The sequence below is a fragment of the Eumetopias jubatus genome, unplaced genomic scaffold, assembly GCF_037043125.1.
Source record: "Eumetopias jubatus isolate StellerSeaLion01/CBP00866 unplaced genomic scaffold, mEumJub1_p1.0 scaffold_6, whole genome shotgun sequence".
Taxonomy (NCBI): Eukaryota; Metazoa; Chordata; class Mammalia; order Carnivora; family Otariidae; genus Eumetopias; species Eumetopias jubatus.
The window spans coordinates 96,951,491-96,968,570 of record NW_028274812.1 but is presented as its reverse complement, the minus strand read 5'-3'; the positions used below and the strand labels follow the sequence as shown (position 1 = coordinate 96,968,570).

The 17,080-nt window shown below is 36.1% G+C and overlaps 1 pseudogene; it reads right to left on the bottom strand.

Annotated features, from left to right (window-relative positions):
- Positions 1-14,576: 14,576 nt before the first annotated feature.
- LOC114204492 (hypoxanthine-guanine phosphoribosyltransferase pseudogene) lies at positions 14,577-15,557 on the bottom strand (annotated as a pseudogene).
- Positions 15,558-17,080: the final 1,523 nt, after the last annotated feature.

The window sequence follows — 17,080 nt, the reverse complement described above, 5'->3', positions numbered from 1 at the left end:
ATATATATAAACCTTTTGTTTTTGCCAACTTTCCATATGAAGGAAGGCCACTCCTAGATATCTCATATTGTTGACAGTGAAGCACTATTTCAGATGCCACTCAATTTAGAGGGAGGCGTGGCAAACCAGAAGGAGCAAGCTCAGGAGAGTCTTGAGCTCTATTGGAAATTAGTTTACCAGGTAGATTGTGGGAGCAGGGTACTCATCAGCATAATGACTTAGCCTTACAGTGAGGGTGTTGTGTTCCATGTCAAGTGTTCCAACATGATTCAGAAAATAAATGTAGAACTTTAAGATTGTGAAAATTCTCTTACCATTTTTTGCAAGTAATATGCTTATGAACCATTAAAAAGAAACGGCTCAAGAGGCATTAAACATGAGAATTCTAAAACATGGTACCAAATCTTTTAACTGAGGTATATTCTTGCTTATTTACATTTTAGTGAAGTAATCATTGAATGCTTATGTGCTGGACACTGTGTTTGGTACTTCTTTCATGCTCCTTATATTTTGTAAAGCAGCAGAAAACTTGCAAGACTAAAAATGAATAAATAAAAATCCAGAGTTTGTACATGCTGAGAAAGATAAATAGGTGCCCACTCCATTTGCTCTATGATCCTATTTTAAGTTATTAATTAGAAAAAATATGTCTTCATGAGGCGACATTTAACACTCCAAGGATTTCATTAATAGGCAAAGATAGAAATATGGTTCTTGCAATCTCTATGTATATGGAGGGACAACTTGTTAGTAGACATGCCGGAGGAAAACATGGACTCAGTGATTTGTTTGAAATCTAATTGCAAAATAGTGTTTCATAGTAGTGGTCCCAGAGCTGCCACAATTATGTTGTGAAAAAGAGATATGGGGCAAGGAAGCAAATGGATAAATGAGATTTGCAAATCATGTCTACAGAATATTTCACTGTGTCTACTGGTACCAGAAACTGGAAGCTAATAGAGCAAATGCCTACTACATTTTTAAAAGAATTGGTTTGCTGAAGAAACCACAAGCCTAAGCAAAACAACAAAACCTTTAACTATTCGAGCATCCAAACAACTCCAAGGCCCAAGAGTTGTATTATGAAAGTTCTAGCAGCCCCAAAATACTATGCCCCCAAATATCATACCCCCAGCAAACAAGGAGAAATATGGGTAAGAAAGAACCTTCCAAAAGGTGGACCCGAGAGTCACAGAAAACAGATTTCTAATTAGAACCTTATTAAAGCCATTTGCAGTTGATTAATGATTGCTATGTTTCTATTCTATTAGGAACTCTTACTGAAAACGCTGTCCCCGTTACTCCATGGTATATGGAGAGTTGATACCTGTGGAAAAACAGAGAAAATCCGATTTTTTTTTTAAAGTTCATAGATCACCAGATCTAAACCCAAGGGATAGGATGTCACTTCATTTAAAGATCCAGGATTAAGCTAGGTGCAGGGAATATTATGAGACTGTTTTTTTTCCTTCCTCAAGAGGGAGTTTTTATGGGTTTGAAGAAGAGCGGCACGGCTATTTTGCATCTAGAGGTGTAACCGTTTACTTTATTGATGTTTTTGATTGTTTTGAGGGTTTTTTGGAACTTTGTTAGGATCTAAAGTAGTCAGTACTCTAGAACTACCATAGCCCCACAGCCCCACCCAAAAGTGTGGTGAGGGGCTGGCTTAGATGCCTAGGGTACGCTGGGCTGTGTCCCCACTGTGGCCGATCAGCACTCCTCTGTCTCCCAGCATTGTGTGACCTCTGGAAACTCTGTTTACCTTACAACTTTCCAGGAAGCTTTTCTGCCAGGTCTTTTCAGAGTCCTACATTGCATATCTGCAAAGATATCAAAATAATGCAGGAATAAATCTGAAAATGCCAAAGCCTTTTAAAAAAAACAAATGTAGACAAGGAACAAGACTCCCGCAAACCTATATTGTGCTTTATAAGATTGTTATATATATATTACATACATAGCCTATATAATTATTTTAGTGAGAACAAATAAGAATCCAAACAATTCAGCTGAGAATTCTAAAAAATAAATAAATAAAAAGGAAGAGCAGAAGAAAATTGCAACAGAACATTTCAGACTGAATTAAATAACTTTAAACACACACTTGAAAATACTTAAAACACAGATTTATGAATCAAAAATTCAAAAACTAAGAGAAACATGAGAAAGAAAGTGAGGATTTCTCAAACTCAGAAGAAAATTATAGAATGAAAAATCTAAGGGCTTTAAGGAAGCATTGATTCAAATGTAAACGTTACTTAAGATTAGGACAGTTAAATGGGGAAAGAATAATTTTTTCAATAAATGGTGTTGGGGTGATTGGATATCCACGTGTAAAAGAATGAAGTTGGATCCCTATATGGCACCACATATAAAAATTCAAAATAGATAAGACTTAAACAAGAGGTAACCCATAAAAATCTTAGAAGAAAACAGGTATAAATCTCTGTCACCTTGGGCTAGGCAATGATTTCTTAGATATGATACCAAAAGCATACGTAACAAAAGACAAATTAGTGAATTGGCATCATCAAAATTGAACATTTTTGTGCAGCAAAGGACACTATCAAAAGACTGCAAAGAAGGGCACCTGGGTGGCTCAGTTGGTTAAGCATCTGCCTTCAGCTCAGGTTATAATCCTGGGGTTCTGGGATGGAGCCCCATGTCAGGGTCCTTGCTCAGTGGGGAGTCTGCTTCTTCCTCTCCCCCTGCTTGTGCTCACTCTCTCTCAAATAAATAAATCTTAAAAAAAAAAAAAGAGGGACGCCTGGGAGGCTCAGCCATTAAGCATCTGCCTTGGGCTCAGGTCATGATCCTAGGGTGCTAGGATCGAGCCCCGCATCGGGTTCCCTGCTCAGCGGGCAGCCTGCTTCTCCCTCTCACACTCCCTCTGCTTGTGTTCCCTCTCTTGCTGTGTCTTTCTCTGTCAAATAAATCTTAAAAAAAAAAAAAAAAGACTGCAAAAACCTGCAGAATGAGGGAATGTATTTGCAAATCAGATGTCTGGTAATGTTGAACATCCAGTACACGTAAATCACATCTACAACTCAACAGTAAGCAGACAAATGGAGAAGGACTTGAATAGACATTTTTCAAAGATGTACAAATGCTGAGTAAGCACATGAAAATAGACCTTTAGAGAAATACTAGCCACTAGGCAAATCAAAATGACTGTGAGATACCATTTCAGACACAGTATAATAAAAAAATATAGAGAGATAATAACAAATGTTGGAAAAGATGTGAAGAACCCCTAGAGACTGGTGTTGGGAATGTAAAGTGGTTCAGCCACTTTGGAGACAGTCTGGTAGTTTCTCAAATGATTAAACATAGAAATACCACATAAATCCCCTTCTAGGTGTAAGCTCAGGAGAAACGAAAGTCTATGTTCACGCAAAAATTTGTGTAAGAATGTTCATAGCCGCCTTATTTGCAGTAGCCCCAAACTGGAAAGACTCAGATGCCTATCAACTCATGAATGGATAAATAAAATGAATGCACTGATACAACAGAATATTCAGCAATATAAAGAATTGAAGTCCTGATACATGCTAAACGTAGATGGACCTTGAAAACACTATGCTGAGTGAAGCAGCCAGTCACAAAGGGCCTCCTATTGTAGGATTCCATTTGCAGGAAATGTCCAGTATAGGAAAATCTACAGAGACAACATTTAGTCGTTACCTGGGTCTGCGGGCCAGGGAGCTGATGGCCAGGGTGTACAGGGTTTCCTTTTTGGGGTAATGAAAATGTTCTAAAATAGTAGTGATGGATGTATGACTCTGTGAATATACTAAAAGTCACTGAATTGTACACTTTCACTGGGTAAATTATGAGGTATGTGAATTGTATCTCAAAGCTGGTATAACAAAAAGTTTTAGGAAAGAAAACAGGAAATAGTTAAGATACTAGAGATGAGCTAGGAAAAGAAGTAAAAAGGTGAGAGAAAAATGTGGCTAAAATAGACAGCAAAGAAAATTCAGTTTATATATATATTTGGAGTCTCTTACAAAGAATGACAAAACAGTGGATCAGATCTAATGTTTCATACTGTAATCCAAAAGAAATTCTGAAGGAAAAAGTGACCTAAATCTACATATTGGCAGGATTCACTGGTGACTGGTGAAAACTGATTCAGGGTAATCTGACACCTATTGTAGCAAAACAATCAAACTTTGAAGATTTAAAAAAAATTCTCAGGGCCACTGGGGTTATAATCAAATAACTTCCAAGAGCAAGAGAATTAAAGAGGCATCAGATTTCTGAAAAAGAATGTACAAACAAAGCCAAAGTGAGACACCGTTTTCAAAGCATAGCTTGCAATAGAATTTGCCAATTTTATGGGTATTATTTGAAGTGTTTTGACAAGTACATACAAGTCCTAAAACACCACCACATTCATCATATAGTACATTTCCAGCACACTGGAAAGTTCCTTTGTTTCTTTGCAGTTAATCCCATACCTACCTCTTGGCCCTGGCAACCACTGCTCTACAATTTTGTATTTTTCTAGAATTTTATATAAGTGGTATCTTATTATGTATAGTCCCATGTGTCTGGCTTCTTTTCTTCTCGTTTAATGTAATGATGGATATACTGGTACTTCATATTTACTGCCGAATAGTACTCTATCATAGGTATTAAACTTGTTTATACATTTACTTTATGAGCATTTGAGTTTTTTCTAATTGGGGTTTGTTATGGATAAAGCTGCTTGTATAAGTGTTCTCTTGTATATTTTTTTCCTTTCTCTTGGATAATTCCATAAGAGTAAATTTGCTAGGTCGTATGGTAAGTATATTTTTAACTTGGTAAGAAACCGCCAAATTGTTCTCCAAAGAGGCTGTTGCTTTTTACAATCACACCAATAGTGAATTAGAAGTTCAAGTTTCTCCACATCTGCTCTACTACTTGGTATTATCTATCATTTTGATGTCAACTATTCTAAAGGTTACATAATAGTATCTCATTATGATTTCAATTTGCATAGTCATAGTGATTAATGATGATAAACATCTTTTCTTTATTGGCCATGTATGTCATTTTTGGTGAAGTCTTTTGCCCATTTTTAAAATTCAGTTGTCTACCTTAAGACTTCTTTACATATGGTGGATACAATCTATTAAATATTTTGCAGTTTAGTCTGTTGCTTGCCTTTTCATTTTCTTAATGGTATCTATTTTTAAAGATACTGAGGCATGGGGCGCCTGGGTGGCTCAGTCGTTAAGCGTCTGCCTTCGGCTCAGGTCATGATCCCAGGGTCCTGGGATGGAGCCCCACATCGGGCTCCCTGCTCCGCGGGAAGCCTGCTTCTCCCTCCCCCACTCTCCCTGCTCCTGTTCCCTCTCTTGCTGTGTCTCTGTCAAATAAATAAAATCTTTAAAAACAAAAAACAAACAAACAAAAGATACTGAGGCATATTTTACACAACATGATATTAATGCCTTGTGAGCAAACAGTGTTAATAAATTCACTCTTCTCAATCTTCACCGTAATGTGGTTTAGTAACACTAACATTATATTGGGAAATTCCATTATGACAATTTGCTGTTAATTTCCTGTTCACACCCATAGCCCTAGGTAATCACTGATATGCTTTCTCTTTCTCTAGCTCCCTTTTTTAGACATTTTATATAAATGGAATCACACAATATGCAGTCTTGGTTTCTGGCTTTTTATATTTTTATGTAATAAAAATAATATAAGATACTTCTATAATTTAAATGGTTGGAAAAATCAAAAGAATATGGTACCTAAAAATTTTATGAAATTTGAATTTCAGTCTTTGTAACTAAAGTGTTAATAAAACACAGTCATACCTATTCATTTATTTCTTGACAATACCTCTTTTTGAACTACAGCGGCAGAGTTTAGTAGCTATGACCCCGAGTTTGAGAGCCATAAAACCTAAAATAATCGCTATATGGTCTTTTACAAGAAAAATTTGCCAATCACTGCTTCTCTGTCCCACATTCTTGTCAAAACTTGATATTGTCAGTCATTTTTACAGCAGTTCTGATGAGTTTATAGTGGTTTTAATTTGCATTTCCCTAATGACTTGATACTAAGCACCACTTTACATGCTTATTAGCCATTGATGTTTACATGTGCCTGAATGTATACATGTATGTGTGGATGTAACGTGTTGATTTGCTCATTTTTATTTTGGTTTTGTTATATTGAGTTGTAAGACTTATTTATATATTCTGGATATAAGCCCTTTATTAGATAAGTCATTTGCAAATATTTTCTTCTAGTCTTGGGCCTGTCTTTCTATTACAGTGACTTTTGAAAAGCAGAAGTTTACAAAATTTTATGATGTCAAATTTATCAACATTTTCTTTTATCCTTTCTGCTTTTTGGGTCCTCGGTAAGAAATCTTTGTCTGTTTTATTTTTTTTTAAAGATTTATTTATTTATTTACTTGAGAGAATGAGAATGAGAGAGAGAGAATACATGAGAGGGGGGAGGGTCAGAGGGAGAAGCAGACTCCCCGCTGAGCAGGGAGCCCGATGCGGGACTCGATCCCGGGACTCCAGGATCATGACCTGAGCCAAAGGCAGTCAGTCGCTTAACCAACTGAGCCACCCAGGCGCCCCGAAATCTTTGCCTGTTTTAGAGTCACAAAGAGTTTCTCCTACGTTTTCTTCTACATAACATATAGTTTTGACTCTTAAACTTAGTTTTATGGATTATGATTCATTTTGAATTTTTGCCTGAGATGTGAAATTAGGGCCAATATTTGTGGTCTTTGCACACAAATATTCCATTTCTCTAGCACCACTTGTTCAAAGAATGTACTTTCTCCATCAAACTGCCTTGACACTTTTGTTGAAGTTGATTTATTATACATGTATGTGTCTTCTGTATCACAACTCTGTATTCTCTTTTATTGACCTATTTATTTCTTAGCCCAATGATGGATATGTTCTACCATAATAATAAAAAAAATTCCTTACTAAAAAGTTATTAGTTCCAAAGTTAGTATCTTAATGGGGAACCACTAGAGGTATTTCCACTAAGATCAAGTTAATGACAAGAACTATCTCCACTACTATTCAACATTTTACCGAAGATATTAGTTAACATAATCAGACAAAAGGAAAAAGAATTGGCAGAAGAGCTGGGGAAAAAAAACAGAAATATATCTATTTACTGATTATATGATTGTGTACCTGGAAAGCTCCAGAGAATTGATAAAAACTAACTCAGAGCATAAAGGAATTCAGTAAATTAGTAATATCTAAAGTTAACATACAGAAAGAAATTTATAGCCTTCGTATACAAAACAGTAACCTGATATTTTCTCTAAAGGACCAAATGGAGGCTTTTCCATAACAGATCTGATATTAAATAATTTAGGCTCTGAAAGCCATATATTCTCTATTGCAATTATTCAGTTATGTGATTATAGTATGAGAGTAGTACAGACAACATATAAATAAATGAGCTCAGCTACATTCCAATAAAATTGCATTTACAAAAACAGGCACTGGGCCTAGCTGGCCTTCAGACCATGGTTTGTGAACACTTGAGACAGAAAAAAAGAAAAACATTTACAATAACATAGAAATAATTCCGTTTTTGTGTAAGAAAGAAGAGGAAATAAGACATTTTGCACATATTGACTCATGTGTGCAAGATAAAGTACAAGGAGAATGAAGTGGAGAGTAATGAGATTGGTTCCCTGTAGGAGATAATTGAGGGATAGGATGGAAAAGACAGGAACCAGGAAGAAAGACCTCCCCTGAGCATACCTCTTGTACAGCTCTGGCATTTGGAACCATGTTTATGTTTCACAAATCAACAAGTGACAATAAATCAAGAATAGGGGAAAATCCCAAATTGGAATATAAATAGAAATAAATGAACTGAGCTGTATTAATGAATGAACAGCATCACCACCCTGACGAGGGGAAAAAAAGAATTAACCTTTGGGAAATTTAGACATAGTATATACTCCCAGGTTAAAGACACAAAAGAACTCTGGATAAATATTGAACTCTACTTGGTAGACTTTTTTTCCCCCAGAAGCATGGGTTAGAAATTCTGGAACTATTTTTTGACTATTTTAGGATTGAGCAAATAACTAGGTATATGGTGGATAGTAAGAGAGAGGTTTCTCACTGTTGGCGAAAGGATTTATGGATATGGAAAGGGAGGAATATAATGAACCCTCTGTGGTAGTGGGTTAAAACTGGAGATAACAGAATCTCATGTTTTTTAAATAGACAAATACAGAAATAGATAAGTGTGAGCATTTACATCTTGCATGTTTGTATTTCTGAGTTGCTCTGCTGAGAGGATCTAGAAACAACGCCATTCAAAGAGGAATGAACACATCTCACCTAGATCTCAGACCTTGGTTTCTAAATAGCTTTTCCATTAAGAAAAAAGACTAGGTCCCTTGGGAGAAATGATAGATTCCATTGCTGGATAGCAGGAAGTTCATGATGAGCCTGGAATATTTTAATTTGCCAGAATGTTGCCAAAATATTAAAAGAATGGTGAAAAAATGTCAAAAGGATTCTGGAGCTAGTTTCAGGGTCCTCACACATGCCACACCTAAGATAAGAGCACCAAAATAATGATTCTAAAGAAATAAAACCCATGAAATAAAACAAGGATCCATGAGCCCACATCAGAAGGGGGAGAGGGAGGAAGAAGGGGAGGAAGGGAGAAAGGAAGAAAAAAACGTTTTCTTAAAGGAGAATGCCAAATAATAGTGCCAAAGTGTAGGACAGAAATAAACTCTCTTCCACAGTTCTCCCCTGAAGGCAGGCAGCCTGTCTCCTACAAGTCCTTGCTGGGATATTGGGGAGAGTCCATTCTCTGAACGCAGATTGAAATATTGTTCAACATATGATTCTTGATAATGTAACTTGAGTCAAGATTGTTTACAACTTAAAGTGACCACAGGATTTTCTATTCCCTCCAAGTTACCGGGAAAGTCATAGATCTTGCCAGGGTTTATTCAATGGAGAGTTTTCTCCATTGAGAAATACATGGTAGAAGACAAAAATAAAGTTACATTTAGATTAAAAAATGGTAGATTTTAAATACATGGTAGAAGACAAAAATAAAGTTACATTTAGATTAAAAAAATAAATAAAATACGGATACCAAGTAGATGTCATTTCTAGGCTCTGTCACTAAAGTGATAACACATTGGAAAATTTCTCTAACCTTGTGTACAAGTGGATGAATTATTCAAAAATAAGTTACCATAACAGTTATCCACACAGTTTATATTTATATCAAATAATATCAATTAATTTCCCCCATGGAGGAACTGAATCCATACAGTGGAAATTTGACATTTTATTAAAATTAAGGTATATAATCCATCAAGCCTGGATCTTTTAAGTAGGTGTTTATTCAAATATAATCACATGTCTTACTAATGTAAACTCTACTTACATTTCTTGTTTCCACAGCAGGTTTGCTAAACAAAAGAACAAACAAAACAAAATCTCCTTTCTCAGAAAAATTCTCCTTGAAATAGAAAGAAGCAGTTTCCCATTCATTTGACTCATCAAGTAACATAAGCAAAATTCGAATTTTCCAGGAGTAGGTAAAGCTTATTGTTAAATCTCTTGTTTTTGTGTTCTTGTTCTAAAAGTTGTTTTGTTCTATTTCAGTGTCCTATTTTGAATATAACAACCTATATCCTGGTTGGAGATATCCATTTTTAATGTTTATGTTGTGGTTTATTTAAATACAGTTTTAAAACTGGGAAGGAAGTTTGAGAGATGCAGGTATCTTTAAATAAAAAGAGTTTATTTTTGGATGTTTATCTAAATGTAAAAAAAAATCCATGTTTTCATTAATTACTACATTAGCCATCTGTCCATGTCTTGGCTCAAAGCATTCATTTTCATATTAAATAAAAAATCTTAATCAGTTAGTTTGCATTCTAATTTTGTTTGATTCTTTTAAAGACCGAGGCAGTTGGCACATCAAAAATTCTTAAAATATGGGGATGGGGAAAAAGAATTAGCTCACACATGATTTTACATATATTGTGTTCTTATTTATAATACTTTGAGGAATATCATTTTAAAAATTCAGTCTGAAAAATAGGATAACTAGAAAGAAAATCTGGTATATTGATAATAAAATCCAGTTTAAAATTAAAAATGTATTCTGAAACTCAAATCTTTTTAATTTTTACCAGGCTTTTATTGACGATACAGTTAGATTCTATCTTAAAACTGTATAAGGCTCTTCTATTTATTAGTACATGTGATATTTACAGCCAGAGAGGCAATGGAAGTATTAACATGGAAAATATTTGGAATGATTTAATACAATTTCAAAAAGAAAAGACTTCTTGAAGAATAAATGTGCCGCTTTTGCCAAAATGATCTGTACAGTTACTTATTGTGATGGAACTCTTTTTCTAATCAAAATAGTCATGGAACCCATCAATGAAAAAGGCTGTGTAATTAGTATAGTTTTATTTTATAAATTGAAATTTGGAATAGTCACTTTTAAAGTTACTCAGTGGAAGAAGTAATAAAGGGTTTTAGATATCCTCAAAACCTTGTAAGTAGGATTTTGGCTGACAGTGCATTCATTGAATTTTTGTGGTGGTCATTGTTCTGCTTGTAAAGCATAATTTGCCATATAATTCAGTTAAGACGAGGTGGTAGTGGAGAATTAGGAGTAGGCATACAGTGGCTGCGGCAAGGCTCTGATCACCTGAATTCTACCAGTGAGTAGCACAGTCTACCTAAACGGTGCCAAGAAAAGTATATCCTCAGCTGTCAAACATAAATAAATAGTTCATACAGACAGACAAAGGAACATTTTATTACTAGGTGATATTCTATTCTTTATTCTCAGGACAGACCTCGAATGAACTAGACCGGATCGTAATGAAAAGCTTTGTTCAGTTTTACTTCTATGCCACACCATGGTTAAACTAAAATTCCTTTCAATGCAATCACTCTCAAGCCTTCCTGCATTTGGAACACTACACTCTGACTCTGTCTTTCTACCCCAATCCTCCTCTACACACACACACACACACACACACACACACACACACACACACACACATACACTACATTGCAAATTTCTCCGTCATCTTTGCTGATTTCTTCTTCTCTATCCAATTTCTAAGAGTTTGAGTTTCTCACCTTTGGAAGGGCTATGCCCTGGACAGTTTTTTCCCCTTAATTCTATTCTTTCTTCTAAGGTTACCCCTTTATCCAGTTATCTGATCCAGTTAAATACTACCTCAGTGCACACAACTTCCATACTTTTATGAAGCCCTAGTGTCTCCCTGGCATCCAATCTCCTAATCAAGTTCAATGCCAAAGAGACAACTTCACCTCCATTTTTCAGAAAGAAACTTTGGGTATCTTCCTCCTCCATACTGTTCTCCACTGTCCTGGTTTTTTCTCTGTTTACCTGACTCACAATCCAGCTGGAAGTTTGAGCACAAACATAGAAGTTCTTATTTATTCCTTTTTCTCATCTCCTAATGGCAGTCCAGCTCTAACAGACTCCCAATCTACCTTCAAAATACATCTCCTATCTATCTATATCTCTGCTGGCAGGATGCTAGTCCAAGCCTCCTTTCTTCTGAACTGCCATAGTTGCTCCTTCATTCATTGTCAACTTAATTGTTGTCAGGGTCTGTGTTACATACAACCTGTATGTTTTTTTTTTTAAGATTTTATTTATTTATTTGACAGAGAGAGACAGTGAGAGAGGGAACACAAGTAGGGTGGGTGGGAGAGGGAGAAGCAGGCTTCCTGCAGAGCCAGGGAGCCCGATGCGGGGCTCGATCCCAGAATTCTGGGATCATGACCTGAGCCGAAGGCAGACGCTTAATGACTGAGCCACCCAGGCGCCCCCATACAACCTGTATGTTACATGCAACCTGTATGTTACATACAAGCTGAATGTAACAAGGTGTGAATATGGTTAAGGAATGAGCAAGGGATGGAAAAACATGTCTGGGCAAGACCAAAGTCATACTGAGCAAGGCAAGGGAGTTGTTTCTTGAACCTAGTGTGAGCAGTTACTGTAGGAGGGGTACCCCCACAGCAGCTGAGGCCTTTGGGAAAGAACTAGGGAATGCAAACCTCAGCTCAGCTGGTATGCCGTTTCAGAGGAAAGCTCCCTCAATTTCTCTCTCCTTCCACCCTCTGAACTCTTCAATTGGCTAAATCTAATGGGAGTCCAAAAGGCCAGAGGGTCTGATTGATACTGTCTGTAAAGATAAACCTCTAAGGTTAGACCAGGAAGGAAGTGGAAAAGGAGTGTCAGAAAATACCCAACACACTCCACCACAATCGTTTTTCCACACAGTCCAGTGCTTTTCAGTAACACCATTCATACCTTGTGAATTAAACATGTCAACCACCCATTGCAGTTAGGATGAAATTCAGACCTCTTAACATAGTTCCTTTTGCTTTTCTTTTAATTTAGACTAGGTAGGGTTTTGCAGGCCATGTACAAATGTTGGCTTTTATTGTGAATGACGTGGGAAGTTGTTGGCCGATTTTTATCAGGGGTTTTATATGACCTACTTTAAATTTTAAGCAGACCACTCCCATAGCTGTACTGAGAATAAGCTATGGAAAGGCAAAGAGAGAAGCCGGGTGACAATATAGGTACTTAACTACTATGGTTAGAGATTGTGGTGGCTCAGACAAGGGAGGTCACGAGAGGCATTTATTTGGATTTGGGATGTTTTGAAGGAAGAACATGCAGGATTTCTTGATGGATCAGATATGAAATGTGGGAAAAAAAGATGCCAAGGATTGCTCTGTGTTTTAGCACCACATTACAAACCGTGCTTGGTTATGTACTCTCTTATATTTTCAAATTGTTTCACATGGATGGATTTTTATCTCCAGTATCATAGCCAGCATCTTGACATAAAGGTCTTAATGGGATTGGCTTCAGTTGCTTCTCAGTGTGCCTGGCACATCATAGGCACTCTGTAAATATTTACTAAATGGGTGAATGTGCATTATTCTTTCTTTTTAATGTCAGCCTTGATGATGCACTAGTCCTCACATAGGGCTGTCTCAGATTATGAACCAACAAAGAAATGAACACAAATTTTCAGTTGATATACAGAGAAGACATTGCAATTACCAGCTCTTTCAGGATATGGGAATTTTCCAGTAGGGGAAACTGAGAGCTCTAAAAGTGACTTTTTTGTGTCTCCTAAAGCATCCAGCAACATACCCGGCTCAGAGAAGGAACTCAACTATTATTTGGTTGCATTTAAATAAAGTAGTTAATATTTAGAAGTTTTAAAATGTTTTCAACACATAGATCAGTGAGTTTCTTTGAAATAAATTTTTTGTCTTGTTTCTGGATCTCTACCTGTGACTCATACTTGATATTTAAGATATATTTAAGGGATAGGCAATGCATATGTCACCCTGATCTGGTTATATAAAATTAGCATTATGGGTGAATACAATTGTAATAGAGCCAGGTGAGTATTTTATAAAAAAAAAAAAAAACACATAGATATTCTTTGGAAAACAGAAGATTCTAACATTTTTTGTTTATCTGAGAAAGTTCTTGTAGCCTTCAGTGAAACACATGAATGTATCTAAGATTATTTTGAAAGTATTCCATGGATACTTTAGGTTGTTAAAAAAAATATACTTTCTGCTTGGTGCTATTGAGTATATAAACTTCTTAAAAATTTAAAAAGTCTGTCCCATCTTCTTTAAAAAAAAAATCTATAGCCTTAAAACTACATATAGTTTTAAAAATTATACAGTTATATATGTACAAATAAACTATACACAAATATATGTATATAATAGCAGAAGAATATTATACATATATTAATGGTTCTATTTTTTACATAGTTAATTCAGGAATTATATAGATGACATTTCCATTTTAGTTATAATTGAGTTATTTAAAACAAAAAGACCTGATGTGTAAATGAATTTGGATCTAGTTCTGTTGAATAGAAATTAATAATTCATAATACATTTTTGTTACTCAAAATAATCTCAAGAGTTTTAGTCTAATACAACAAGCTCATAAGACTCTTGTGACTAAAATTACATGAAATCATTAGTTTATTTAAAATGAATAATTAAATACTGGCAGTCATATCTCTTAACTATTTAATGAACTATTTCTTGAGACTATAATTAAAGCTAACTTTTGAAATGTTCAGTACATAATTTTTTCTTTTTATTTATTTATTTATTTATTTATTTTTATTTTTTTAAGAGACAGCCTTTATTGTAAGGAGTTTTACACCGAGGAATTCAAAATGTGGTAACGTTTTTTGGAATTTATTGATTTGTATTTAAAAGGAACTGCTGACACAGATTCACCGGACATCATCAGAACAAGCGTGAGAAAACAGTTAATACTACCGAAACAGCAAAATAATTCCAAGACATGTGGTTTCTCCAACAGAACAATACTGTAGATGCTGTCACCGATATGGAAACTGACGGCTCCTTACTCTTCTAAACACACAGTGGTATATAATTAGCAATATTCAATCACTTCTGTTCTTTCTGGAATATATAAAAATTAAAATACCAATTAAAAAACTAACATATCTTCTCTTTAAATGTTTCTTACAGATACAATTTCAATATTTTCATTCGATAGTGGTGTGGTTTAAGAGATTTTTTTCATTCACAAGTCAAACAACACTCCATGCCAAGAGAACAGATAGTCTATAGGCTCATATTGCAAATAAAGACTTCAGGAATGCAGCACCGGGCATTTCTAAAATACAAAATGGATAAAATTCTGAGAGGATACATGCAATAAAGCTCTACTAAGCAGCTGGCCACAGAACTAGAACATTCTACTGATGATTTCAACGGGACTCCAGATGCTTCCAAACTCAACTTGAACTCTCATCTTAGGCTTTGTATTTTGCTTTTCCAGTTTCACTAATGACACAAACATGATTCAAATCCCTGAAGTATTCATTATAGTCAAGGGCATATCCTACAACAAACTTGTCTGGAATTTCAAATCCAACAAAGTCTGGTTTATAGCCAACACTTCGAGAAGTCCTCTTCACCAGCAAACTTGCGACCTTGACCATCTTTGGATTATGCTCCTTGACCAAGGAAAGCAAGGTTTGCATTGTTTTGCCAGTATCAATTATATCCTCAACAATCAAGACATTCTTTCCAAAGTTGAGAGGTCATCTCCACCAATTACTTTGATGTCCCCTGTTGACTGGTCATTACAGTTGCTCTTCAGTCTGATGAAATCTACAGTCATGGGAATGGATCCATCACTATTTCTGTTCAGTGCTTTGATATAATCCAGCAGGTCAGCAAAGAATTTATAGCCTCCCTTGAGCACACAGAGGGCTACTATGTCATGGCCTCCCATCTCCTTCATCACATCTCGAGCAAGCCGCTCGGTCCTGTCCATAATTAGTCCATGAGGAATAAACACCTTTTCCAAATCCTCAGCATAATGATGAGGTATACAGAATAAATCTAGGTCATAACCTGGTTCATCATCACTGATCACGACGCTGGGGCTGCGGGTTGCCATTACGGAGCCGGCGGGCGCACGGGCTGACGGCCGCCTGAAGAGGAGGAAGCCTGCGGCGCAGCAGCAGGGGAGGCGGAGGTTCCGCAGAAGGTGTCGACACGCGGGAAAGCTGAGCGATCGGCTCTGTTTTTCCTTTTTTAAAATTTCTTTCTTTTCATTATGCAACTTTATCATACAGGTATGAGGGGGGATGCATTTAGTTCAGTTCACTGCTTACTGTTGATTCCAGGCCTGAGACTTAGGGGAATTACGTGTGAACTTCAAGATTTTTATCCCATAGAGATAATTTCTGCTTGGTAGAACAGCAAATCCCAAAGGTTAGAGTTTATGGCCCTTGGAAATTTAACCAGTTTGGTATTTAAATCAGCAGTCTTATTCTAATATTGCCTATTAATATGAAGTTTCACCAAGGCTCTTTGAGGTGTGTATGTGTGTGTTCCTTCCAATGAAACTCTACTTACAAAGGCAGGCATTGGGCTGGATCTGGCCTGTGGGCTGTAGTTTGTCAACCCCGGCTAGGTAGTATTTCACTGCAGCATGAGATTTTCAGCAACCATGTGAAAATATTCACCTCACCACCCCAGTTTTCTCCCCTCTTACCAGGCAGGTAGAGTACTTTGGCTTTCTCCTGGATGGAGGAGCTCAGAACAGAGTTTTTTTTGGCAAAAAGACATTGGCTAGCTCAGGGTCACCAGTGACTTTTAGACACCAAATCTCCAAAGTACCTTGGTGTTGACATTGGTCTACATTGACCTTTCTCTGCCTATTTCCTTAAAGGGATATTTAGAGAAATGGAAAATACCCAGTCAAGAAGTAAGAACATTTTTTTTTTTTTTTTTGGTCTCTTGATTCATAATGAAAAACTATTCCCTTGTATATATAAAAAGTATTCAATATTAGCATTTTAACTGCCAATTTATTTTATGAAAAAAGAAAATTATTACTTAAATATGCCTTTAAAAATTATTAGAAAATTTTAATCATTTAAAGACTTTTATTAATTATTTGTATGGCTATTTTTAAAATTGATCTTCTTGTGTTCCTTGCCCATTTGTGATTTGGGGTTTGTATCTGTTTACTGCCCCAACAAAGTATCATAGACTGGATGGTTTGAAGAGCAGAAATTATTGACTCACAGTTCTGAAACCTTGAAGTCCAAGATCAAGTTGTTGGGAAGGTTAGTTCCTTGTGAAGACTGTGAGGGAGAATCTGTCCCATGCCTCCCTTGTAGCTTCCAGTGATTTGCTGGCGATCTTTGGTGTTCCTTGGCTTGTAGAAGCATCACCCTGATGCGTGACTACATGTTCATAAGGCCTTCTGCTTGTAGGCGTATCTGCCTCTGTGTCCAAATGTCCCTTTTTCATAAGGGTACCAATAATATTGGATTAGGGCACATCGTAATGATCTTATTTTAACTTGATTACCTCCATAAAGACCCCATATCCAAATAGTATTATTCTGAGCTAATAGGAGTTAGGGTTCCAACATATTTTTTTAAAAAGATTTTATTTATTTATTTAACAGAGACATAGCGAGAGAGGGAACC